The sequence below is a fragment of the Phasianus colchicus genome, chromosome 2 (assembly GCF_987193195.1).
Source record: "Phasianus colchicus chromosome 2, bPhaCol1.hap1.1, whole genome shotgun sequence".
In the NCBI taxonomy this organism is placed as follows: Eukaryota; Metazoa; Chordata; class Aves; order Galliformes; family Phasianidae; genus Phasianus; species Phasianus colchicus.
This window is the reverse complement of record NC_143437.1, coordinates 93647269-93674891: the sequence shown is the minus strand read 5'-3', so window position 1 is coordinate 93674891 and position 27623 is coordinate 93647269. Positions and strand designations below refer to the sequence as shown.

The window sequence follows — 27623 nt, the reverse complement described above, 5'->3', positions numbered from 1 at the left end:
GAATGTGAGTAGCCAGCATTTTGGTTTTAGTCACCAGCAGGACCTCGGCCTCTTCTAATGTCTGAATATTGCGCCTAGTCCACAGCTATTCTGTTTCTCCCAGGTTGGCCACTAACTGGGCAGCCTGCTGGACTACTGCTTCTGAGGCCACCAGGGGATTTAATATAGAGACCAAAGTACCATACAGATGAGAAGGAGCTTGCTGTAGAATTAAGTCTCATCCCTGCTGAGAATTTGATCATATCAGGGCCATCAAATGTGACTTCATAAATTGCTTCCCTTACGCCCAGTTCATGGATATAATTTTGAAGGTCCTCCATGGAGGACCACATCCCTGTACATAGAGGTATATCAGATTTATTTGGCTATACCATATGGCAGGCCACCATTAACCATTCTACTATAGAATGGTTTTCATCAATGGTTGATTACCCGCATATAACCTTTGCCTGAGAGCAAGATGGACAGTCATGGTGGCCAACTTGGCTATTTCCGGGCCATTCACCAAAACAGTTTCTGCCCCAGAATCCCACAGTCTTAATAACCAAGCTGGCACACTTTCTCTAGGTTTCTGCCAAAATCACTGTACTAAATCCATCATTTCCATTGCTGTGTATGGCTAGGCTGTTACATGCAAATGAGACCGGGCAGGGGGCCACTGATCAGGTGGCACCCCTGCCGGTCTGTCCTGCACTTTTTGTGTTTTCTGAGTTAAAATAGGACGGACTTCTAGTGCATCTGTCAAAATCGGAGATTCAAGATCTAATTTAGATTTTTTATTTTCCTGATAAACTAAGTCTATTGATTCAGGAATCTAGACATTGTTTATTGAAATGATGAACTTGACCTATTGGAAGATGCAGAATTGGTTTCTTCCCTGTTAATATGCCAAGTTCTTGTTCTAACTTCTCAATACGGTCTTTCAAAAGTTGGTTTTCTTTCTCTTAAGTATTATTACTCATTTCAGCATGATTTAAAGCATTTAATAGTGGCCATGCCACTGTGGAGGCAGCTAATTATCTTTCTTTTGTAATCAGTATATCTTTGCTAAGTCCCCTAAGTCCCTGAAAGTAATCTGCCATGCGATATGGGAAGATATTTCCCATAACAAATAGGGGACCCCATTGTTCACTGATAACTGCTAGTTCATAACAGGGAGATCCCACAAATCCTGGGATCTACCCTGGAATCATTTTATCTAGGGGGGTAGCGTTCTCCCCCTTAACCCATTTAAGGAAATTCCAGAGAAAGGACAAAGTTTTAGTATATTTGGCTTGCCTGGCTCACCAAGAATATACTCAAAGAATATTAAGATGTTATAATTATGAAATAAACAAGAGAGTTAGGCAAAGCAAATTATAACAACACAAAGAGAATAGATAGGATGTTTACCCATATCCTGGGCTTGTTTATGAAACTCCAGCAGAGTGGATCTCCAGAAGAGATCCTTCCCTACTGGTAGTCAGCTCTTAAATGGGTCTAGGAGAGGTGGAGCCAGGCTCCACCCTTTCTGGCAGCACAGGTGAATTGCTTCTGGCAGCACAGGTGCTCCCATGGCCAACTCATTGCTTACCTCAGGTGATCAATCAGAGGTTCAGGCCATGACTCAGCAGTTTCCATCCAAGCATAAAATACAACAGAGCCTTAGTATCTCACTCCAAAGACAAAAAAATTTCCTTGGTTTCAGCCATGCAAGTCTTACTGAAGGGAAAAAACACCTCTGATAGAGATCCAGCTGAGGAGTGGAGTCTCAGCAGTACAATATGACTGTAACAATCCTGTGATCAGAAAGGGAGCACCAGGCCAAAGCAACTTTCCTGCCCCTGTACTTCCCTAGGATTTTCTATTGATTTCTACCCAGTCAGTATACAGATTCAGATTTAATATACAGATTCAACTGAGAAAGCTATTTCTTCACAGTATGTGGACATAATGAATTTTACGGTGCAAATTCAAGTATATCTGCATAGAGCAAACAGCTATAAGGAATGAGGAACTTGCACCCTCTCTGGGAGAGAGAAGCTTGATATTCTCAATGTTTAAATCTGGAGAACATATCCTTTCTATTCATTCACGTTTTTTTCCCCATTATGTGCCTCCCTGTCTTTTTACAGCAAGATCTGCACTGCCACAGAAGGCAAAACTCTGTGTTGCCTGGATCCTCAAATGAATTAAAAAATATAAGATGCAGTTTGACCCTCTCCCTTCCACATTTTTAATAGTTTTTTTTCCACTGATGTTTCTTTTTTTTTCCCCCTCTCTATTAAAGTCTCCTTTGGGGAATGCTAATGAACTAAACATAATTCACCTAAGGCAGTGGAGATTAGGCTGGCTACCTTTGGATCTCAAAAACTTGCACTGTGGTCTTAGTCAAACCATGATCTTACTGTATGTGCGTGACCTTACCAATTACTTCAATTAGCTCCTTAATAGAAAAATAGGCTAAGACATTGCTACTCTATATAAAACTGTTCCAGGAGATCAAAGACAGTAGCAATCATAGAAGAATCAGTTGAGTACAAGTACAAAGGCATCTAAACAGAGAAACGTGAATACTGGGTACAAATAGGATGTATAGCGTAAGTCATTTGGGACCTGTTATTTTATAAATACATTTGTAAGTACTATTTTTATAAATCTTATATACTTGCCCATATAGAAAAGTGAACTGTAAGAATAAGTGGTATGAAACAACAGATTCTAATACATAGCTTTAAAGCAAATTACAGTCTTTTCCAATCATAATCTTTTCCATTGATTTCTTTTCTTGAGTTGACCATAATAGATCAAATACATGAACAAAAAGATCCAAGCTACTGAGGATACACCCAGACTACACAATTCACTGTGTTCACTGAAGCAAACCAGCAGTACTTTCAGTGTCTTTCATTTTATCCATCTAATTTTCATTATACATTTTATCACATCTGCAATATCTTTGTCAATAGGACATGCGGGAATTTGCAGGAGGTATTTAAGAAATTTCCCCTTTTACCCCTCAACCCTAGAAAATTAAAAACAAAACAAAAACACTTTGGTGGTCTAACAATATGTGAAGCTTGGTGCATAGTAGAATGTGCTTAGATTTCACAGGACAAAAGATTTCTGCCTCAATACAAGGACCATCCAACCCTGAGATCCCTGTGGATGAATCAATACCTTGAAGTGTAGTCATGACAACCATGGAGATCAAATAGGCTGAGCACACACAGTATTCACGGTATTGATTTTTCAGCACAGGACAATACAGTGCTCTGTGCCTGAATATGGATGAGGGGTAGCTGACTGAGGCATACTCTTGCAAAGCCTGAAGTGATGTTGCTCAGGAGAAAGAAGCACTTCAAGGAGTTTCATGCTACTATAGCGAGAGTGTCCATTCTCCAATCATTAAGGCAGACTATAGACTTTATGTCCACTGCTCACAGCCCTAGGTTTCTCAATGGTTAGCAATGAGAAAAAAATAAAAATAAAAGAAAAAATACACTTTTACTGTTCTCTTTTGTTGGAAACAAATATCACTGACACACTGCACATAGTTATGTCCAAGGCATTAGCTTAGAAATACATCTCTCAATAATTTAAGTATGAAGTTATTATCCTTAAAAAATGAAAGTAGAATTTAATAAACATCACCTTGAGTTCAGAACACTGTTCAGCACAGGCAACAGCAATGTATCACTGTAGCATTCTGCTCTATTCCATCCACATTCAGAAGATGCTTGATTCCGAGATTAGCTGTTCACTATGTTCTCTGAAATCACCAGCACGACTATGCTCTTGAGTTGTCTTGAATGCTATGTAAATGAAGTTAGTGACAATGACAGCCACTGATCATGACCTCTGACAATGTAATTGGAACTACAGAACAGTCAATTTAAATGTGTCAGAAAAAAAGCACTCAAACATGGAATGATTCTAGTGTCATAGTGACTGTTAACATAGACACTTGCTCTGAAAATGTCATTCTCCTAAATTATTAAATTTTTACAGCTACAAAACAGGAAAAGAAAAAGCCTACTTTTTTTCCATGAAATTCATGAAAACTATCTCTGCCTTCAATATTTAAAAATGCATCCTCCCTCCAAAAAAAACCAAAAATATCCAACCAGGGTACAATAACTTCCAGCTATGAGGACAGTGGCACTTCACAGAAATTCTCATTCAGACACCTCCCAGCTAACTGCTCAATAGCTGGAAATTCCTACCCAAAGTTGTGCCAATACCTAGCAGATAAAGGGTTTTGTGGTTTTTTTGTTTTGTTTTGTTTTTGTTTTTTTTTAACATTGGGCTGAAGACACACTGCTTGACCCAGGGCTGGCAATGAGTGTGCCATTGGTGTATCAGAGCAGAAAGCTCAGAAACAGAGCCATGAGGGAAGCAAAGCCTGCTTCAGACTTTCCATATTGCCAAGTGGGAGCATTCCCTGGAATGGATAAACTCCAGAAGCATACTTGAGTTTCTCTGAGAAAATTGGCAGATTTACTCTGAGACATCTTAGGAGTGAACCAGTATACCAACCGCACAGATCATCTTAAACAAGGAAGTTGAGCCAACAACCAACTGGAGAGTTGATGTAACTGAAAGCACAGGCACCTTTTGCTAAAGAAAATTTTAAACTTACTAAAAGCTTTCTAGATTTGCTTTGTCCTTAACCTGACACGGTCTTTCAGAAGAAAATATATTTTTCTACTGAGTGGAACAGAATGCATTTACAAGTTCAGAGTTTAATTTTAGGGTTACACAACTGCTAGAGACTATTCAAAAAGTAAGCCATGGTACTTTTAGTGTCACATGAAAAAAATTGTTATGGCAGTAATAAGGAAAGACCCTCCACCATGCTGACTGTATTGCTCCTCAAGCAAGACTACATTTTGAAATTACATTTTTAGAGTGATAGAACTTACCATTAACCTTCAACTTCATTTTCTTCATTTCTTTTTTGTTAGATGAACTTTTCCTCCTTCTGTGAACATATGTTTTTAAAAAATGCATACAGAAGAGATACAGATATCCCAGGCCCTACTTATTATCATTTGCTTCTTATATCAATCAACATCTCTTATTTCAAGAGTTATGTTATACTGGAGGTTACTCCAAAGAAGTTATAAGTACACAAATGAGCTTCTGGTGAGACAACAAAAGGAAAACACTAAAAAATAAAGAAAAATAATATTTAGATTAACTGGTTACATTAAGGATATTTACACTAGATATTTCCTCTCCAGACTTGTGTTGTACAGCTGCAATTCTATAGCTGATCTTTTTTGTTGTTAATATTAATCCAGACCTTTGTTGTTGGAGTTAAGCTAGTTTGAAGCAAGAAGGAATTAGGCCAAGCTATTTCACAGAAAAAGCCTTCAAAATGCTGCCAGTGAGGACTCCTCTTAAATAAAATTGTAAATTATATTTAACTAAGTATTCAGCCATCATTTATCAGGCCACATAATAAATATCCATCCTCAGAAATCTCCCAGTCCAATTCAAGGGCCAGTTCTGTTCAACATTCTTATCAATGATCTAGATACAAGACTTAATACTTCTTCCGCAAATTCACTGATGATATTAAGCTGAAATATACTGTTGATTCCCTAGAGTGATGAGAGGAATCCCAGAGGAATCTAGATAGATTGGAAGAGTGAGCAGTCATCAGTGGCATGTAATACAACAAAGGAAAACACCAAGTTCTGCATGTGGAATCGAGTAATGCCAGACACAAATGAGTCAATTGACTGGAGAGCAGCTCAGCAGGAAAGGACCTGGGGGTATTTATTGACAGCAGGTTCACCACAAACCTGCACCCTGGCAGCCAAAAAGAAAAGATACATTTTGGGATGCATTAAACACAACTTATCCAGATGGAAAGAAAGGTGATTCTCCACTATATTTAGCATTAGTGCAGCCTCACCCTAAGCATTATGTGCAGTTCTGTGTTCCTCAGCATAAAAACAATGTTTAGATCAGTAAATTGAAATATTAGTATTATTTAGAGGAAAAAAATGTTTCTGTAGACTTTCAAAGCCAGACTAGACCAGACACTGAACAAACTGATCCAGCTGTGGATGCTCCTATTGATTGAAGAGTCGGACTACATGATCTGTAAGTGTCCCTTTCAACTCTAAGGATTCTATGATTTTTATGGTTTTGTGGGGAAAAAACAAACAAACAAACAAACAAACAAACAACAACAAAAAAAACCTCTTGTACTTCTAAACAACAGTAAAAATACTACTTGGGGCAGAGCTATATTACAAATTTATTGCCTTATATCATACTGTATAATATCAATCCAATCGCAGAGATGACCTTCAAAGATCCCTTTGAACTCCAAGGATTCTATGATAAACTAGAAAAAGGAAGTTCCTTGTTGTTTTTTAATAAAATAATATCAACTTCCTTGCTGTTTGTTTTTTTTTTTGTTTGTTTTTTTTTCCAAAAAACTAAATGATTAAAAAATGTTCAAATCTTCACTCTGTTCTACCATGTGTAACCGTACAAAGTTACATTAAGGGAATATCACAAAAATATTCAAATATCTGTAGAGACAGTGAACAATAATAAAAAATGTTTTTAGGGTGTCTTCTCAATACTGAAGACAGGCTCTAGTAATAACATCATAAGCCCATTGAATTGAAAAGAGTGTCCAGCAATGCCTGTCTTAATACCTAGCAGTATTGTAGGTATTTTTGCACTAAATTTCTCTAGAATCTTTAACCCTATTTACTAGCTTGTATTCTTCCATTTGATAAACCTTTCCTATAAATACAAAGATACTTTTCCTGATTAAGCATTTTCTTCAAATACTTGCAGTTCATTTAAGTCAATGTAATTTTGAATGTCAGTATTCGATTCCAAATTACTGAAAAATATTTCATTCAGAAGTTTCTAACAAACTCATAAGTAAGCACATATAAAGTAGTACAGGTTATTTACAGTGCATGTATCTTGTATGAAATATGTTAGTTTTAAGGAGTCAGAAGACAAATAAATGTACACAGGATAGCATAGTAAACCAGAGCTCAGAGCAATAATTATAAATAATGCATTTTCCAGGATATTGTGATAGCAGTAAAGCTCACTCTATTTAAGAGGTTTGAAAGGCTACACCATCACATGCCATCACACTGCCTGTGAGGGTCAGAGAAGGCTTTTAAGTTCCATTGGCAGCAAACCTTGATAAATCTATTAGTTTATTCACTAAATACTGATGCAGGACAGATTCAGTAACACAAGTATGAAAAACAGATACTGTGAGGTTGACTTATAGTACAGTTTTTATTATTAAAAATCAACAACAAAACTGAAATAAAAACAAAAAGAAGTACTTAAAGTAAATATAAAAATAAAAACAAACACAAAACAAAACAAAAAAACTGAATTACATTTCTTTCCTGGGAGACCACAACCAATATCATAAAAAAAATTAATGACTTGCAAATATATCTATTTAACTCTATTTATCTGCAAGAGGACAACCAAAGGCTAAACTTAAAGCAGTGGTTATGAAGGACAGCTTTTGTGAAAGAACCGTTAGCTGGCAACAATGAGGGAATCATTTTCAAGGAATTATAGGCAAAGCTCACCATTTATTTTGCAAAAAAACCAAGATGCATTAGGGTACTTTTCTAATGTCACTCAGCAGTGAAGACTACTGTGGAATGGAAGTACCTGTACAAATGACAAATCATATAGAGTTCATATCAATTCTTTAAATTATCATTTACCAAAACAATTTACATGTTCTAAAGAGAATTGAATTTTCTGTCTGCCAATACATATTACAGTCCCTTTGAAAACTTTGGCCTAGATTTTTACTTCTAAATTAGTAAGACCTTGGTAAGGTGTGAATTGTTTTGATATAGTATGTACATGCCTTCCATGTCTCTGATTAGACAAACTTTGTTGCAGAAGAAAATTAGAAATGTTAAACTAAGCAAGAAGAATCTGTGTAACTGTGAGCAGGTGTCCCAGATATTTGGTTTTGTAGACTCAAAATATATTACTTGTTCTTATCCCAAATGTCTTGCTTGTACTAGGCATATATTTATTAGAGGATCTTAGTCCTTCAAACTCCATTGGCACCAAATCTGCAAACACTTCTGGCTTATCCCAGTATGGTCAAATTAAAGAATAACAAATACTGATGAGCTGTCTAGGGTAGGTATAGAGTAGGGCTTAGCCATTCATAGCAGCTTCAGACAAACTTCTAAGCCTTGAAAATTATGAAAATTAAGTCTTGAAACCTTGACCATTTTCAGTTTTATTAGTCACTGTTGGCTATAACTCTAATCACAGCACAAAAAAGGTCATAATAGCATGACAAAATAAAAAAGAAAAAAAATTTGAACCTATTTCAAAAATGTATTGAAATTTTATATACTGCACATACACAAAAGGCCTTTTTCTCAGCATCCTTCACACACTTTTCTTACATAAAACCTGCAGTTGTCTGAGAGTAGCAAGATGTACCAGAGTTGCACTGAGGGACCATTAAGCCTCTGTCGCCTTTACCAGCCTTGGCTAGGCCTCCCATCACACTCTGCCGCTCATGGGCCCATTTCTGCCCAGTCCAGGGTCTTCAGCTCCTGGCTGAGCGCTGCTGTAGAACCAATGATTTCCACCCTGTTGATTCAACCCCAACGTGTGGACTGAATTCACTGCTTCACCCCAGACATGCTTCATTGCTCTGGCCCTGCCCAGCAATCACAGGGTTGTATCTGGTACTGGTTGCCATCATCTGATCCTGACTTGGAGACCGATTACCCAAATCATCACCATGAATCTGCCTGCTGATCTGGGCTCTTGGCCAAATGTGGCTGAGCATAATGTAAACCCCTTTGCTCCCATTATTCCACCTTTAAATGGCTATAATGGTATTTTAAAGACTTGTCAAAATGTCTTCACAGTGATTTACAATGGAGAAAAAGTTTTAAAATTATTTTATATTCTCTTGCAATTTTCTTTAAACATTTTTGAAGTTATTTAATTTCCAGCCCTCACCTGGTAGTTGGCATGAAATTCTGTTAAAACATAAATCTGATTTTAAAACTCCATTTTCTGTGACCTTGGAAAGGAACTCACATCAATGAGACACTATGAAGAGTGGCACTGTAAAGAGGGCAGGAATTTCAATTGCTGGGGAGTTGGACAGGTTGACAGTCATGACTAGCATAACTAGCTCAATCTTCACGCTTGTCTTGGTGCAGAAAGACCTCAAAGAATCTGTTAGCACCCTCAGAAGCAACAGTCAACAAGGTGTTATTCTGCTTAAAAAAGATATTAAGTTACTTTGGTTCAATGCATTTTTTCAATAAGGTATGTTTCCTACTATTCATTTTCTTATTATCATCCTAGTGCTTACAAAAGTTTGTCTGGTTGTTTGTTCCAAAGTTTGTTGCTTTTATTTCTAGAAACTGCCATTAAGCTGTCCATCTATAATTCCTTTGCTCTCTTTTTGAAAAGAATGAAAAATACATCTGTTCAGTTTTCTGTCAGATGTCCTTTACGAAATAACTAGTAGGAACCATTATTTTTTTCTGTAGCTAGACCATGATGTATCCTGTCAGGGATTTCATATGAAAATCTGTACTTCTTTTCTCCACTCCCTATCATATTCCTGCCTGAGTTCTTTAGCATTTTTGCAGTACTAAGCAGCTCCTCATAACCGAACTTTTCATTTATTTTTTCTGAGAACTGATATAAAAAGCAACATTAAACACTGGTAGGTTTTTTGTTTCTTTCTTTTTTTCAGCATAATCAGTCCTCAGCAAAAAGGAAGATATTTGCTCTATATTCTATTTGTTGATAATGTAGCTACAAAACAATTTCCTCTTACTCTTGATTCCTCCTGCTAGTTGTATCTCATTTTGTTTTTTTCCTTTGTCCCTACTTATTGTTGTATATTTTCTTATACATATCCCTGTTGTATAATTTCCTTATACATATCCCTAATAATTTGACTTAATTTATACTTTTACCATATTTTTTTTATCTTTTGATATCAGTAATGAGTTCATGATTTTACCAAATCAATATTTTATTTCTGTCATTAGAACCACATTTCAGAGAAGTTGAGATCTATGTATTTTTCCATAAGATTTGCATCTGAAGTGTCACCTAATTCTCTCAATTTAATTATACCAATGTGTGATTTTTTTGTTTTGTTTTGTTTTTCTGATTTCTCACATCTGTAGGGATTGCAGACTTAAACGTATCCTAGTTCCTTTAAAACCTGCTTTCTTATCATAGAACCATAGAATAGTGGCCTTTTATGATGGTGTCACTGTATCAATGGACAAGGAAGAGTCACTGATGTCATCTATCTGGACTTTAGTAAGGCCTTGACATGGTACCCCACAACATCCTTCTCTCCAAATTGGAAAGATATTCGAAAGGATTGAGCACAGCCCTGCCGAAAAAGGCCTAGTGATGCTGGTGGATGGGAAGCTGGACATAAGCCTGTAATGTGCCCTCATAGCCCAGACACCCAACCATATCCTGGGCTGAATCAAAAGAAGTGTGGCCAGCAGGTTGAGGGAGGTGATCCTGTCCCTCTGCTCTGCACTGGAGAGGCCTCACCTGGAGTACTCTGTCCAGATGTGGAGTCAATGCAGGAGAGACATAGACCTTGTGGAGTGCATCCAGAGAAGGGCTTCAAAAATGATCCATGGAATGGAACATTTCTCTTACGAAGACAGGCTCCTGGAAAAGAGAAGGCTCCAGGGAGACCTGATTACAGCCTTTTAGTATCAAAAGGGAAGCTACAAGAAAGAAGGGGACAGACAATTATCAGGGTCTGTGGTGACAGAACAAGTAGAAATGGTTTCAAGCTCAAAGAGGGTAGATTTAGGTTAGATATAAGGAAAAAATCTTTTACAGTCAGTGTGGTGAGGCACTTAAACAGGTAGCCCAAAGATGTGGAATAAATAAAAACACAATATTCATTCTAAAATATGCTGCATTCAGAGGTACAATTCTGACTAAGAAACTTGTGAAAATATCCATCAGTTTATTTACTGCAATCTGTATTTACAGTACATTGCATATTAGCAATTTTTTAAATTTATTTTTACAGTAGTGAATGTTATTAACAGTGGTGTTGAGTATCAGATCAGAATTTGGTTCAGGAGCTATGTATCAAACATTCAAAAAGAAGAAAGGGAGTCACTAAGCAAAGCCTGACAGATGGCACTAACAACAAATGGTGGAATACTTGAACAAAGAGAGTAGTCTGACAAAATATCCCTAAACCTGGCACCTGCCATGACATCTCCCAAGTCTGTTGTATCTGGACGTCAATCAACTAAATGGCATCTCACTGATTTAGGTAGAGGATGCACCAGTAAATGAAGCCCCAAGGTCAGACTTCAATATTTTACTGGCAGGGGAACATCCAGGGCAAATATTTTTCTGTTAAAGAAGTCCACATGGAATACAGGAATGTTCCTTATTTTTTAAAGCACAGTTTGGTAGTGAATTTATCTTCTGACTCAAGAAATAAAAAGCACAGCATAAGGTAAAAAACTGGTCTCTATCCAAACTAAAATGGTAAAAATATGTAACAGCTTGGCTTTAAAAGGATGTCCATCTGTTAGTAAACTAGTGATCATCTCATATCCACAATGGCTTAACAAATTAACAGCCAAAATATTACTGCCCACACACACAGCTCAATAAATACTTGGGGCTGTGCTTTTGTTTACAGTAAGGCCACGTTAAGTGACTAAGTTTAACTTTTTCTTATTTTAAAATGTCTTTAAACTTCCAGTGCCTTACAGAATACAAAAGTGAAAAACATTCTTGTAGACAAAGCTCCTCTCCTCATGGGTTCTGGTGGGAATATGGTGAGCCAATTCTTTTGTCTTGATAGAGAATCTTGGTCTCAATCCTGATAACAGCATTTCAAGGTCTGTGGAGATTACAGGCTTCCATAAAAGCTTGAAATACATGGCTTGAAATGGTGTTCTTAACTAACAGGTTGGATTAGAAATGCAATAGCTGCACCAATTTCAGCAGCTTGAAGATTGCCTGCTTTGCACACACATGCCAAGGCAGTTTTGTTACTCGCCATACCTAAGCCAGCTAGAACTAAAGCTATCTCAGACACAGAAATCAAGCTAAAATCAAGTTCCTAGTATATCCATTCAAGGTTTTTAAGTTTTGTTTTGTGTATGCGTGTGCTTTTGTTTTTGTTTTATTTTTGTCAATTTAAAAATTCTACACCTTTGCTTCATACACACTTCCATGTCAGAAATCATTTTGTCAGAGTGTCCATATACATTGCACTAGCATGGTGTGCATTAGTTACTGGCAGGAACTGAGTCAGTCCTCTTTCAGAGCACAAACTTCCACTCTCCTGCCTGGATAAGCACGCTCTCTGGCTATTTTGTGTAGCCCTGCCCTGCCCTCTTCTCTTTCTGTTAGTTCCCTGTGGTAAAAAATACGTAACTAAAATACCTTTCATGCATCATCACTCTGCTTTTATAGGACTGCCTGAGAGCCCACTTCAGGTCCAAGAACTGCCTGGAGCTCCTTGCAGAGGGCTAGGCTCTTAGAATGGCTGGCAAAACAGCACAGAAAAATACCTTGACACTTCATTTTCCCAGACTCTAAGGCTGCCTGAGTCACAGCAAGGCAGATGTCAGCGTCAAGAGAGCCTTTTGGTTTCATGTTTCAACCTTTTTTTTTGTTTGCTTTCCTGCTTAAAGTTGAACTTTTCTAGCTGCGGCAAATGAGATGCCACCCGAAAGACAGAATGCAGAGAACTTGATCATTTCATAGTGTAATTCGCAACTTCATGGTGTTTCTTTTTTAAATGCTAAATATATGGTGACCTTCCAAATAGCATCTATTTTTAGAGAAATGTTTTATGGCATTAGTTTTATCTACAGAACAATGAAGTTAGAAGGAACCTGTGTTGTCATGTCCAATTCCCTGCTGTTCAAGCAATCACATCATATAACCCTTTTAATAAATTGAAGTGCACTTGAATACCATGGCAATGAATACTTCATAATTGGGTATACTTGTAACCATGCAGAAAATATCTTGATAAAAAATGTGCAGTGGATGAAGAGGATGATTATGAATGACAAGGCACAGCTCTCAGGGTATTACATTTTTTCTTAGGGACTAATGAAAACTTTACTGAAACCTTTGCACTCTCTCAGGAGTTATGTCAGCTGGGGCAGGGGTTAATTTTAAGCACAGGAATGATCAGAAATATGATAATGGAAGAAAGACGATAAGAGATGGATAACAGAAAAAAAAATTGTCACTATAGGAAATGTAACCCAATTTTTTCCCAAAGCATGATGCTATGGCAGTAACTCAAAAGAACTAACCCTCAGGCACCTACAGATTTATCCTTAAGCTATTTAATCAAGAGAGTTTATAAAAGAAAAAATATACCTATCTTTTTTTAATCATTTCCTTTTCTTTTATACCTATCAGAAAACCACGCACTCAATCAATAGCCTAATTTAACATCCTTAATCACAATAATTCATTTTATTCAGCATACATACTCTAGCTTATTTCCTTGTGCTCAGCTTTCCTGCACTTCCAGCTTAGCTGTAGAAGACAAGTCCTTTTTTAATGAAGGAATTACGGGGCTTTATCTACTAGCTGTGATTTTTATTTCAAGGAGGATTATCAGTTCCAGCCTAAAACTGAAATCTTCTCTTTGATTCAATCTCCGTCCATTTAGTAACTATACCTTTATCATGCAAGATACAAGCAAAAGGAATTACATTTAACAAGAAACACCTTCTATTTACAGGTTCAGAGAGAAGTAATTAAATGTAATGGAAGCTGCAGCTCTAAATAAAGGCACAGAGAATCTCTACTCCTACCCTGCTGAAAATGAGGTTATAGGTTTCACACAATCAGTAGTATTCAAACCCTTTGCAACTCCATTATCTCCAGTGGCTTTGCAGCAGAGATAAATTTGGTATCGTTTTCATTCCAGACAGGGGAATGGAGGATAAAGTAAGAACTGATCATTTTTATTCTTGTAATTGCACAAACTAAATGGTAGCAAATGTTAGCGCAGTATTAAAACAGAGTAGAAATAAATGCACATCTTTTTTTTGTTTAGGTAAATAAGTGAAATTGGGAATGTGCAGATTTCCTGGGGAAACTCTCAGAGGAAAAATGAAGGTATTTAGTAGAGAGAGTGGAATTAAAAAAAGAAATCTCCTAATTTCTCAGCCAGTACAAAAATTCTGTTGCAACCAATGGAAGTGAAATAAATTTAATCAGATATGACATATTCTACATTGTGTCACAGTAGGCAGGTATATATTCCCTTGAGAAATTAAATCATTTTGATGAATCTCCAATGGAAGATGCAATTCATATTATTTTACACTAAAACCATCACTGTTTCTCCTTTAGTTGGCTAGTTTCTGAAAGAAACTCCTGAGGTTTACAGAGCCTAAGTAAGAGAATTTCCGTGTTTTCAAAATATATTGATGTTTTAAAAACATTTACCCTTATGAAATAGTCTGATTTGAGGAGTATGGCAATCTTTTTCTTTTAAGCTATGTGATTGTGTTTTTTTTTTTTTTCATCCAGATTATTTTTGCTGTATAATTTCCTCCTATTTTGTCAGAAAAATCAGTTAAATTCTGTCTGCTGAAAAGAAAAAAAAAAAATTTGCCCAAAAAATTGAAATGCCTGAATCTTACCATGATGCCTTGTTGCTTGTAAGTCTCTTCTTTGCACACCTGCACTACCTTTTCTTGAACCAACCTACAGTCAGAGGGCTGTCTCTGCAGTTACAGCAGAGAACTGCCTTTACTTTTTGATGTTAAATATCGCATGGCAACCCAACAGGTTGTAAAATTCTGATTATATTTGCACCTGCCAAGCTCTGTGTGGCAAAACTGAGCAGTCTAGCCAGTTTGTTGAGGCCTCACCTACAGGCCACATTTGCAGTAGTGTAGTGACCATGAACGGCCTCATCATAAACTGGGCATAACTCAAGAGTACTGGATCTTAAAGCAGAATCTTCTTATCTCTAAGAATGTGTCTGTCTCATGAGATGGACTCTGTGGCTATAGCTATACAAAAACACTACATGGGACAAGGGTCCCTTCCTGGTTGTTTTTGGCAAGCAGGATTGCGCGGCTTGTGTCCATGTGACAAAATGCTGTCACAGCATTCTGGATAGGACAGCTTCATTCATACTGGCTACTGGAAAAGGCCTGTGACCTGCACTGTCCCCTGATGTGTCCCCAAGGTATTACATGGAAATGTAGTGTTTGGAGCAAGCCAAAACTGTGCCCAGGAGCTGGCTACCTGTAAGTACTCTGGTCTGTGCAGACTCAGCAATACTCAAGGCTGCACACTGATGAGCTGAGTGGTTTAGGATAAATATAGCCCATAAGTCCTGCCAACAGGAAACTGAAGTCTGAGGAAAGAGAGGAACAGATTAAATAAATAAATATAAAGAATGCTAGAAGACTAACATGGTGAAAAATCATGGCATAAATGTGCCATTGCACCAAAAAACAATCACTTTGAAATTATAATGTCAAGCACAAAGTTGGAAGAAAAAAAATCTCAAGATCCAGTACTCTAAAATGACTACCTGCAAGCAGCCAGTGATCTCATTTTAAGAGAAATAAGAGCCATCAAACAGTGCCCATAGGATTGGTCCTGTGCTGCATATGCCCTGGCTGCATGGATTTGTGACACACAGAAAATTCTTCGCATTTTGATTAAAGTCTTCTTCATTCTTTCAGGCCACTTTTATGCCATTGTCATGTATTTATGCAATTAGGTCTAATTTATAAAATTAGATCTAATTACTTAATTGTGGTAGCAGGCATGATGAAATAATGAGAATGTGTAATTAAGATGTGCAATTATATAATTACAATGTATAATGACATTAGGTGTAAATATCCTAAAATGTTATGAGAAAAAATACACTATTGAAATATAAGCATATTTTTGTTATGTTTTTTACAAAAGAAAAGAAAAAAAAAAAAGCAGGCCAAATTAAAAAATCATTCCTCAAAGCTGAGGAATTTTTTCTCATTGTTACCATCCCCATAGTGAAGCACTGCCCACTTAGAGCAGAGGAAACTAGGATTAGTGCAGAGTGGGAAACTAAAGGGAAATATGTACGTACAATGGGATAGCTGAGGTCTTTTTTTTTTTCTGATAGACTTTTAGAACATCAGACTCTCTCTTATGTATGACTTTTTTTTTTTTTAATCTGCAGAAAAACTGCAAATTTTGCTAATATATTCAAATATGCATAAGACCACAGATTAAATAACACAATTTTTAAGTGGAACCAGTGAATTACCAAAGTAATAAACAAAGTAACTAGTTCCTGTCTTGCTCTGAAACCTCCTATTAACTCCTCTCAAAAATGCACAAACATAAAAACAAGTATCATGTTCTCAGAAACTTTCTAAAACATCTGCTTGAACTGACCAATGCTTGGGACCTCCCATTGCAACCTCAGTGACTTATCTCAGAAGATAACAGAACCAGGCTTGTCTTAGATACCATCTTTATTATTTAAAATTGGATTTTGTTCCTGTAAGCATTTAAAACCCACAGAAGTCGGTAAGATGGGTTCCATCATAGTTGGGGAAATGTCAGTGGTGTCAATAACACACAAGCATTCCAGGCTGATGTTTACCTCCATGCAGTGCTGGCAAAGAGAGTAGCAATAATTTTGCATGTAAAATGAGTAATAATTATTACAATTTTTCTTCAGGAAAAAAAAAAAAGATGTTGACAAAAGTTTTTGACCATCTAAATTAGAACTTATCACACATTTATCTTAATAACATTTCCACTCTGAAAATTCAAACATGGAATATTATTTTCACTGTTGCTTCAAAATTATACATCGTTTTTCTTTCTTTCTTTCTTTCTTTTTTTTCTTTCTTTTCTTTTTCCTTTTTTTTTTTTTTTTTTTTTTTTTTTTTTAATGCTATTCATTATAAAGTATGGGTCCGGAAATCTTCACATCATCTGTCCTGGGAATCTTCAGTTCAAAATATCCTCCTATCACGAATTAATTTTCTAGAAGAAAGGAAGGGGAGAAAACAGAAGCGGAGAAAAAAGAATGGAAGTTTGATAAAGATTTCATGGCAAAAATGCTAGTGTTAAAACAAACTTTAAAAACTGTATATTATGTCAGTTTCTTCCATCAGTAACTAATGTACAATATTTGAAGAATTTATAAATAAGAGAAAGTTAGAAATGATATCCATAAGGAACAACTTTATATGGGTGGGCAGGAAGGACAAAAGGAATGATGGCAATAGATAGCTGGGGTTATTTTTGCTCCCACTGTATGGAACCTCTGGCACTTCAGCTCCCAAACCTGCAGACATTGTTCCAAAAGGAGAGCAGAGTTGCCACTTACAGCCATGCTTTTCACTCCCTCCCAGCTGGGTGGTCTCCATGGAGGATACGGTGCACAGGTAATTAGGTTGGTAATTTGGACCTCTGCTCATCTGTCAGTTGCAGTTGTTCCTGAGGCAACAAACCTTCCTATGATACACCAATATATGCAGCACCTACATGGAAGTGAAATCCCATCTGACCATATGCCTTGAAGCCTAAGGTTTGAAAGCTTTGAAATTTCATGCTGAGAGAAGCAGCTATAGATGTTATTTCTACCTATATTCTACACTGTGCCTTTCCTTAAAAAGGTAATTCTCTTTCAAAGCATGTTGTAGAGTAACATATTTTTCTGTTTATACTGTTCTCAGATAATAGCCCACTATATTTAGGCTTCCCAAAACACCCTTCTTCTTTTCTATATAATCCAACCCAAATGACTTTGCAATATGTGCTGAAGGCCTGTTTGAAAAGCAAAGATAGTCCTATAAAAAGTGTGCAACTCAGGTTGTGCTCTGTGCTGCTAGCTCAAATGACTTGCCTGCTGCTGCTTCTCCATTCTTTGTGTGGCTGCACATACTCTCAGCATATCAACACTGAGCACAAATAAAGGTTATCACTCTCACTTTTAAAATGTAAATTGAATCATTTTTCCCAATTGAGATCATGCTGGAGAAATAGTTGTATAAATGGAAACTTGAAAAGGAATGCAGTGCTGCCAAATTTTCTCTCCTTTCTTTTTTCATTTTCATGGTAGACAAATACTTATACAGGAAGGAAATGAGGAAGATATATTTATCTTGCATTAATATTTCCTGGTAAATCCTAGAAACACTACCAACAGCAAATACATTTTGGTTTCTGACATTTAAAGAGACACTTTCTATGTATGTCAACCTTGTCAAATGACAAAGTGGCTTTGTGTGTTTCCATCATCTGATGGAAAATTTTCTTATGAGGGAGGTTTGCATTTTATGTTAGATTAGATTATTCTGCAAAGTCTCTCTCAATCTCTCCTATTTTTTGCCATTTATGATAACACTTGTTATATAAGTAAAATTAAAGTGAAGAATGGTCCTTTCTGAGAAATTTATTGGCAAACATAATTATGACCTCAAATGTGATAAAGTCATATAAATCAACTACATATAAATCCTGCACTGTGATCCTCTAAAATCTATCACAAGTCTTTATTGCAACCATTCTAATATACATGGTTTCATCTGATATGAGGCTTGCTGAATTTTTTTAAATATATCAGCATTAAAATACTGTTCATGGAAGGTAGCAAGATATGTAAGAGTTAAGCGCACTGTGTATTTTAAACTGTAGATGGTTTACAACAAAGCCAATCATGCTATGAGTAATGTGGTGGAAAAGGATACATCTTTCATCCAATTATCTATTATACAGATTCTTGGGACCACATGGACTGTGCCCTGAAAGTAATCACACTGCTCTCAAAAAGATAAGATAATGCCAGAGGGTTTAGTTGGTCTCACATTTATACTCTGTGTTCACACAGCCTGTGTTCTCGGAGCTACTCTGTCCTGGATTTCAACCCTGAGCTGAGCCAGCTGTCAGAAGCTAGCAGGTTGTTCACCTTCCTATCAAGCACCTTTGAAGGCAAGACTAACAGCAGAGCAAAACATGTTTGTATAGTAGATTTGGTAATGTTGATTTACTACAAAGTTAGTACCACCCAGGATTTAAATGAGATGTAAAACACACGTCAGGGGAAATCACTCTTCTGGAAGGGTGGAGAATGATTAAAATACATTGTCTTGATTGTTTCTGAAGAGCTGTGACAAAATACAAAACAAAATTTTAGCTTGAATATCAGTCTTACTTGCTGTGGAGTTTTGCACTAATGTTTTTTATTCTAACTCATGGTGACCCAACTGCAGGTTACAGCTGCAAGACAACTGAGAGTGTGCTTTCCATCATCTCCAGGACTGTACATTCACAGATACCATCTATCATGAAGTACACTAACTCAAGAATGATGCAGTGCTGCTTTACCCACTGATCACAGGCATACCTTTGAAAATGCTCCATCTCATCAAAATTAATCAAGAAGTCATCTGGTTTGAGGAGCTGAGCCAGCTGAATGGTAACCCAGCAAAAGAAAGTTCCTTCCCTCCCTGAAGGGGCTGCTCAGTCCCCAAGCTCAGGGAGCCTGGGAACACGGGACTTTCATCTTTGGTGGTTTATGAGACTGCAGGGTAAAGTAAAGACACTGCGAGGGCTGAAGAAAAGCATGTAACATTTGCAACTTCTGATGGCAGGTTCTCTTCAGCATTTTGACAGTACCAGCATTCTGTGGAAATACAACAGGACTGGGCTTTTATTTAATGCTTGCACCAGTCTGGCCCAGTCAACTACCCTTTAGTGTCATTCACAACTGAAACAGCTAAATGTGCCAATTAGCACTCATCAGATCAATTCTGAAAGAGTACACACTGTGACCCATGCAATACAGAGCAAGATGACAACCTTGTAGTGGAAAAATAAAAACTTCTTTCTTGAGATACCATAATCAGAATGACCAGATTATATAAAAGCAGGACAATTATTGCAATAAGAAGCAGCAGCCCAATGGAACAAGCGAAAGTGGAAGAAGCTGTTGCATCATTAGGAATTTCGAAAGAGGCAGAGTGATTCTTGGAAAGTTCCAACAATCCTGGGGAAACAGATAATTATGTGTTTTTTAAAGAAGTATATTCCAAGTTGTAATACTTTATGTGAAAATTATTTCCAAAAGAAAGTACAATAACATTACTGCTTCACTGATGATGATGACAAGCTCTGTTACTTTCAGAATAAAAATTTTCATTACAGTATTACCATTTATGTGATCTGAGGATTTCCTTCAATCTTAACAATGAATCAATAATCAGAATAAAAATATTTCATCATTTTTAAGCTACTTGATCAGGAAGCAGCCCCAAGTAATAGTACTTGTTTTGGAATGATGATCCACTAAGGGCACACTTCACTTTGTGTCACAACAAGATATTGCCATCTCAAAACATCTCCTTTATAAAGAGAAGCAGAAAAGATAAAAATTGAATTGGCTCATTTACATCAAAGAAAACTTTGTATGAATTAGTATTTTGTAAGTTGGGACATACATGTTTTTCCAGTTGCAGTAAAGAGGAGTTTTTCTTCATAGGTGGTACTAACACAAAAAAAAGGCAGCCTGACCACACACTGTAATTTAACCATTACATGACTACAACATTAAATGAGTGGGTACTTTTATTTATTACCCAGCATGTTCCCCAAACAGCTTTAACACAGTAATAGCCACTGTAATAGGAGAGGATACAATTCAGCAAGTCTCAGGAATGCCTAATAACATATGCTCTTAGTCCTTATGTGCACACTAAAATCCAGTCTGGCCCTGAGCCACATAAGTCAGAACTTTTATTTATGTGTATATAAACTTAAATATATGCTTACTGTATAAACAGCATAGGTATTATTCAACTGTATAAAAAGCATAGGTATTATTCATGTAAGTTACAACCAGTAAAAACAATAGAAAAAACCTAAGTCATAATGTTTCTGTATGAGCACTTTATTTTTTCTTGCAAACTGGGTTTAATTTAATATGGGTACTAAAAAAACAAATCCTAACGAGAATACAAAAGTCAGGTACATTTGTGTGTGTGTGTGTCTGCAGCATATTAATTACAGATTTGGATTCAAAATGTTTATTGCATAGAGTTATTGTTTCTCCCCTACAATAAAACTGACATTTAGTAGAGCTTTCTCTTTTTGCCTGCCTGTAAATGTCTCCTGGCACTCCAAACCACAGCAGCGTATTTCCTGTGCTTTTATAGAAGACTAGAGATCTCAAAAACTACTACCATAATTTTATATTGCTATTTGCTTTGCCACTTGTGTGCTAACTCAATTAAGACAGTAAATGTCATTTTGTTTTTCAGATACAGTGTGCCCATTTTCACAGAGCTGTTCAAATTTTATGTTCAGTTCCTAAAAGTTTGAGATGCTATACTTTATAAACTGTTTAAGAAATCCTATCAAACAGAAAACCCCAGCCATGACCCATTTATTTATGCTTTAACATTTTTCTGTGATACTTTCTAACTCAAATAAATGAATGAATGATCTTCACAATACCCTTGTGAGTTCAGCACTGCCATTTCCATTTTTCTCTGTAACCATGCAGATTTTAGTAGCTTTTCGTCTTGGCTTAGGTGAACAGGTGGAGGCATTCCTCTTCTGAGTAGGTTTCATTTCCTGCTTAAAGCAGTTGGAAAGAAATCTGTGCTTTAAAATAAAGGAAAGCCCAAGAAAATATACCGTGCTTAAACTGTAGTATATTGAGGCTGACAGTAAGCACGTTCCCTTCACTCTTTACCACCTCTTAGTAACCCAGCCCCCCTTACACATCCTTCAGTATAAATTAATTTTTATCATTTACTATTTATGCTGAATAAAATATGCAACATATTTTTTAAGACCCTTGCCATGAACAGTATAATACAATAAAATGCATAGAGTACTGGAAGGACATTTCTCCTTCTTTACCAGCCCTATTATTGTTCTATCAGAGCAGTCCTGAATTTAATGCATTTCTCCTCAACCCTTTGTGACCTGGGAAGGACCACAAACTCCACTGTGCAGATGAGAAACCAAACACAGACCAATAGAGCATACTGAGCACAGGTCTCAAGACAGTTTTCCTAGCCATAGGAGCAATACCAATACCATGCTATCCTCAGATGATTTTTAGAAGGGTCCTCATGTCATCTGTCTAAAGGACGTGTGTTTTTATAGAAAAGTTGATTTATGGTTGATCTCACAAAATGAGTCCCTTGATAATCAAATTAAACAACAAGCATCCTTCAGTTGAGGAGACCTTAAGCAAGTTAAAGGAGCAAGTCAGATTTTAGCTCCAACATACAATATGTCTACAATATGTTCCCATAGGTTAATGCACAGATCATTGAAGGCAATGCTGCCTAATTCCCATAGACTCAAGAGGAGTTAGGTAGGCATTTATATTCTCTGAAGGCTGAGCATAAATGATGTGGGCAGTTAGTAGATGAGTAGCACTTGTGCAGCAGGCAGATCTCAACTCTTGCCTTCCCTTTCCAGATCTATGCAAACTAACAAACCAGTGAACCATCACCATCTCAACTCTGTAGGACATCCAAACAAGTGGTACTTGTTTTTTAGAGCTTTAATATTCACACCTATTTGCTTATGCCACACACTCTTTTTCTTCCAATTCCCCCATATACATTTGTTTGTGCATTGTACAGCCACAAAAACGAGGCATTTGCAATCTTTGGAACAGCTGCCCTTTGTACTGCTTTTCACTAGATACGTTCCTCTGCCTCTAGAACCTGAAAGTCTTGCTTTTGATTATTAGCACCTCTTACATCCCTGCTGAGCAGACTGCCATTCTCCATCCTCTCCATCCTAGACTACCTCTGCAAATACACCGCAAAACTGCCAGGATGCAGAGCTCCTCTCCGTCCTTTCTTGAGAAACATCACAGTGAAAGGATGGTACAGGTGCAGCGTACCTACAAACCAGCCCCCACAGACAATTAAAAATAAAAATAAAAATAATCCTGTTAGGATTAATTGAAGTCTTCTTGTGGATTTTCTTTCTTTTCTGAGGGATGGAGAGAACAAAGAAATAATAGAAAAAAATACTAGAAAATTACTGAAACTTTTTTTTCCCCTCAAATGTCACCACATGTATTATTAAAAATGCTATCTTCCAAAAATCTTGTGTAGTCTCATTCTTGTAAGCTAACAGTTCTCATGTTCTTTATTCTCTAATTTGTCTGCCAGTCATTTGGATTCACATTACCAAGTCTCATGCAATGAACTTGACTATTACATCCACCCCCTCCCACGGTATGTCTTAGCTAGAGATGCCTTCCACATATGTGCAACACCAGTGTCTCCCGTATGAGAGTGAAACCAATTTTTAACATGAAGTTTTAATTCCTGATCTCAGTTATTGTGGAAAAAAAAGAGGTGAGGGAGGAGAACAACAAAGAAAAGAAAAAAAAACAAGCAAACATTTAGGAAAACACTCTGTCTCCCCATTCTCCAGGCTAAATTTCAGCTCAATGTTTCTCTTCCCCTCTTCCTACTCTTACCTCCACTTCATTTTGCTGAAGCTTTTAGGGTAGTTCTTGGCAGCTGGAGCAGCTAGGTTCAGTGTGTGGAAGTTTACTGCTGCCCTTTGCTTTTTGCTGGTTTTCCCCCATGTCCCAGTCACTGCAGTTTGAGTAGCAAAGACTCCAAACTTCTGAAAAGATCTCAACCATCAGCTGTCCCAGTCCAATGCCGGCCGATCTACAGTAGGTGGTTGGGAGTTTGGACAGCAGTTTAATATTTTCCTTTAATCTTGCAAGCTAACTCATAGTATTTCTTCTAAAAGAAATATCTCTGAATTGTATTCTGCACCTAAGAACTACTCTTAAGAGTCAGTTAATGCTAATGTTTGTGTTTGAATGAACAAACAACTTTGTACAGCACATGAACATGATCTTAGTAGTACTAATAACTGACATGATGTTTATGATAATAATAATCAATGGAAAGCATACAGTCAAGCAAAAGAATAAGGAAAAAAAATCTATTTTATGTCTAGGCTTTGGTTTTCTGAACCTTTGACAGTTATTTTTAATGAATTTTACAAGTTAATACCACAGTGAAATAATAGATTAATTTCTACATGACAGTAAATTGCATCCAGACATTTAAAGGACAAACAGCAGAAAATGGTCAAACTTGCAAAGGTAGTAAAAATGCAGTGTTATGTGGACTGAAGGAATACAGTTAAAGAAAAGGGACAAAAAGTTATGAAGAAACATATTAACTGTCCAATCAGACAACAGATGGAATCAGCAAAGTTCTGTTCTGAGACTCATTTGAGGCAGAACTGACCAAGACATCCAATAACTTGGTTTGTAAAGCTATCTTGAATTAACAATAGAAGTAAAAAGATGTTTCAGAAACTCTCCTCTACCTGTTAGACAAAATACTTTTCAACTGAAAGACCAGTATGGTGTTTCTAACTCCTCCAAATGAACATAATTCAGTAAATAATCTGACAGGCTGAAAAAGTGCAAACTGAACATTTGTTGTGTTTAAGCACGCATATGCTATAGCTAAAGCAGTTCACTTAGTAGGACAAGAGCATAGATTCAGCTTTCTCCCTTCCAGACAGCATCTATGCATGAACTCAGGAACAGCACAGGCCAAAGGCTGCCTCTAGTAGGCATTGTATTTCAGATGGGAAGAAAGTATAGGTGTAAGAAGACAGCTATGCCAGCTAGTTACACTTAGGACCAAACTGTTGTTCCTGGTCCATATTATTTACAGGTATGTATGTAGGTGTAGCATCATTTTCAGGGCAATAAAACCACAGAAGTAAATCAGTCCCCTTTTACTGAAGTCTATTGCAAATTTGCTTTGAAATCCATGAGACTTTTCTGATTTACTAGAGGAACATTAGGACATGGTATGAAATTAAAAAAAAAAAAAAGAAATCAAAAACAAAGGAAAAGAGCACACATTTTGTTATTAAAAGCATCATCTTTGCTGACTTTTACTAAGAAATTTGCAAAGATTGTGTGATGCATCTTTCAGGAATCACATAGCTGATACTCCATTAATATATTTAATTCAGTATAATGCTTTTTGAAAAGATAGAACTTTATTTAGCCTGTGCTTTTGTGAGAAAGTTAATTTAGCAAAAGAAAGGTATTTTAAGAGCTGTTTTCAGTTCACAATTCTGAAGAAAGCAGTATTAAAATGTCTTCAACTTTCGGAGAGAGAGAGGCAACAGAATGCTTCTAGTTCATTTGGAGTATGAGAATTCCAGTACCTATTCCAGTGTGCCCTTTTCAAACCAGGATGACAGAAAATTAACTCTAGATTTACACACAAAATTCCCTGAGAAACTCCCGATGACTCAATAGCACTTTAAACTATTTCTGAAGCCAGTAATAGTTTAACACAGCTCACATAGCAGCCTACAGGAGAATTTGAATAGTTCAGATGAACAGTAGGAATGGTATTTTTCTAAGCAGTGAATAAGACTCAGGTATCAGGGTGCCTAAATGCTGCTCCTAGTTCTGCTATTGTAAAACTTTGGGCAAAGCATTTAATCTTCTTCATTGATCCATTACTCAAATGAGATTTTAGTTCTTATCTATCACTGAAAGCTGTGGATAAAAGTATATATAATATTTAAATACTACTAAAGTAAAAACAAAACAAATAGCCTTTTACATGTTAACATGAGACTAGGTCAGAGTATTGTCTTCTAAACTTAAACAGTGAGGTTCTGTGGCTAACAATTAAGTTTACTTTAGAATAAATCACCACAATTCTTAATACTCCACAGTCTTACGGAAGAATTTGGATAAGTTTAACCACACTGAGCTTTGCTGGCTCCTATTTACATTAAAAATCGGACTTAGATGATCGATGATGTTAGACTGGAGACTGCAGCCCTTGCTCTAATATTTGTTAACCAAAAGCTAAATGACTATCAACATAAGCTCTGTATAGTTTCCTCTCATTCGCTGCTGTCTTTATTTAGTCCCTTTATAAGATGTGTACATTTTTTTAAAAAAAGCTCTCCAACTTCACCTTAACCATAGGATAAAGCAATTTTCTTTAAGAGTTTTAGGGTATTATACCCAAGTGTATTTCTGAAAAGTCTCAAATGGAGCAGATAAATGCGCAGACAGTGGACATAAAAAGAAATAATCTCAACCTGATACCTGGCAAAATGGGGTGATTTTTGTGGTCGTTGATTTCACAAATCATTAAACATAACAGCAAACATGAAATGAACGTGTCCTGCCCAGTTTTGAAATGCAGAAGCATAGTGGGAAGCTTGTAATGCTCCCCTATGTGAGTGGTCATTAGGCTGAGCAAAATGTGGAGGGCTACTGGATAATTGGTCTTACAGTATCATTCTCAAAAAGCAGATGCAGCTGGTTATAGCCTCCGGCAGAAACCACATTTACTGCAATTGCAGTCAAGGTCTTATCTGTGTCCAAGTTATTCTCATCTTCATGACAAATCAACAATGATGCAGCTTCAGTAAAACTGCACAATGCTGGGATTAAAGGATGCATCGCTTGCTTTCTCTACACTAACAACAGAGAATCTCTCTTTACCCTACTCCTTCATGTGTGTTGCTGGACAGTTATCAACTGGTACAGCTATGACACAGGGCAGACCTTGAGCTGCTTTGTAGCTTTTATTTCAGCTAGCATGTAGCCTGCTACATCACCTGATTTTATAGATGTTTAAACAAAAACTTTCCTCTGTGTGCATCCATTCCAGAGATGGAGATCTAAAGATCTAAAGGGACCTTCTTTAGGCTGTGTTTCAGCAAGGTAGATAATATAATGAAGAACAGGTCCTGGGTTCAGCAGCACACATTTAAGAATACCCTACCTTATCATGATAGTGCACCATATTATTGCAGTGAATTTTAAGCTTTAATGGTTGGTCTTAATTCCTTGCCTTCTAGGAACCTGCCATGGTTTCTTGCCTGTATAGTTTCAGATGTTCCTTATTTTGATCCAAACCAACAAAATTGATGCATCATTGTTTCTCTGAGCATCAGCTCCAATGCTTCAACAAAAAGCATGCCAGAGGACAACCCAAGATGCAGAAGTTTGGACTCCTCTATAGAAACATATTTTAATGAATTTAAAGTTGAGTCCCGCCTTTTTTTCTTTTTGTTATTATATTATAATATAGTATATCATAATTTCCTCAGTGCTCAAGTAAACAGGGATCAAGAGAGTTGGGACAACGATGTTGGTTGGTTGGTTCTGGGAGAGAAGCTTCTTTTTACCTGAGAAGTATCATATAATTCATTTCTTCAGCATCTTGCATTTACGCCAGACCTACCAGTAATTAAAAAAAAAAAAAAAAAAAAAATTAAAAATAATCCAAAATCTCTTTACCCTGTATATCTGTATATTTTTTGTTTGTTTGTTTTCTTTATATTACATCTCCCAGTCTTCTATCAACAATATTCTGTCAAGAATAGTTTTGGCAGTCTACCTAAAACAGTGTATGCTGACAATCAAACTTGAAATTATGGGTAAATATCAATACTTAAAGCTTGGTTTGAATATTAGATCAGACTTGGGCTACAGCATTGAAATTCCAAATCACCACAGACAGGAATAGAATGTAAACTCACTGCCATCACATCAT

At 36.7% G+C, this 27623-nt stretch overlaps 1 pseudogene; it reads right to left on the bottom strand.

Annotated features, from left to right (window-relative positions):
• Positions 1-74: 74 nt before the first annotated feature.
• On the bottom strand, positions 75-26524 carry LOC149919194 (uncharacterized; annotated as a pseudogene).
• Positions 26525-27623: the final 1099 nt, after the last annotated feature.